Genomic DNA, 1600 nt, shown 5'->3' with positions numbered 1-1600 from the left:
ATTTTGGATTGATTCAGTCACCTAAAGTTGTTTTACTTAATTAACAATGTTATGTTGCATTTTTTTAAGGGAGCCAAGCACCAAGCTTCGGCAACTACTGTTAGCCAGTGTCAGAGGATATTGTTTGGCAGCAGGGATGTGACAACGCCACTTGATCAGCAAGTACTCAAAGCAGAAGTGTAGTTTTTACCCTTAAATTAATGCTGTCTCTTATACACATCTAGATGTGTATAAGAGACAGAGTCTAGACAGCAGTCAGTTGTCATTTGGATCTTGTCGTCGACGGTAGTGAAAGTTTTCATCGAGAAACATGCCTAACAAACCTAAGAAACGTAAATATTACTGCGCCTTCAAACCGGAGTTCACCCAGTCGTATCCATGCATAATCGAGGTCAAAGGCGACCCAAATAAGGCAAGGTGCACTATCTGTAATACGCCTTTTTCACGAATCGGTAGACATCTTGAAGTGATGACAAACATTGCGAATCAGCGGTGCGTAACCAACAGAAATAAGATAAGCTTTTAGGCTGATTTTCTGACATCGTGTTATTTAAAAAATCATAACTCCATAACGGGGCGTCGTATCCGAAAAGTGTTTCCAGGAAAATGTTCTTAAAAGGCCAGTCTACACCACTATATGATTGAAAAAAAATTGAAAAATGTTTTTGACCTCTGAAATCAAGATTGAAAAAGAAAAGCCTATCTTAGTAGTGTATTAAAATAGGCCAATGCATTACAGTGCAGTAGCATATGACTTTCGAGTTGTTACTGTTCCAAGTAGCGATAATATACATATTTCTCTTATTACAAAGTACAAGATATGTTTTATAAAGAGGTATAGTATAGTAAATCATGTTTTTAACACAGGAAACTCTCATATGGTAACTAAAACAATGCTAGTTCAGAGTATCTAGTACTACAGCACTGTAATGCATATACCTATTTTAATACACTACTGAGATTGGCTTTTATTTTTCAATCTTGATTTCAGAGGTCAAAAACATTTTTCAAATTTTTTTCAATCATATAGTGGGGTAGACTAGTCTTTTAAGAACATTTTACTGGAATTTTTTTTTGGATACGACGCCCCGTTATAGAGTTATGATTTTTTAAATAACATGATGTCAAAAAATCCGCCCGAAAGCTTATCTTATTTCTGTTGGTTACGCACCGCTGATTCGCACTGTTTGTCATCACTTCAAGATGTCTACCGATTCGTGAAAAAGGCGTATGCCGAGATCTCTATCAAGTACGAGGGGCTGAGGGCCGTTAAGGCTCATGTTGAAGTAAGTTTCGTTGTCTCTCTAAATCGTTGTGGGCCTAGGCTACGCATCATTGTTTTTTTCTCACCCATTTTTTTTTTTACTTTTGTTTCATATGGCACTAATTTACTAGGCCTAGACTAGCTTAGCTCGGTAGGCCTACTACCTAAGCCCGTACACTAGATAGGCCTAGTCCAGGCGACGCAGCTGACTGGTCCAGGCATGTGTCTAGGCCTAGGCCCGCACACAAATTTAGGCCTAGGACAATTCCGTTATCGGCCAATTTGTGTGTTTCGATATACCAGCAAAATGTATTACACAGTCTGCACACCTATTTT

Source organism: Anneissia japonica, unplaced genomic scaffold (assembly GCF_011630105.1).
Source record: "Anneissia japonica isolate Jap-2015-1 unplaced genomic scaffold, ASM1163010v1 scaffold287953_len805160_cov178, whole genome shotgun sequence".
Classification (NCBI taxonomy): domain Eukaryota; kingdom Metazoa; phylum Echinodermata; class Crinoidea; order Comatulida; family Comatulidae; genus Anneissia; species Anneissia japonica.
This window is presented reverse-complemented; position numbering follows the sequence as displayed.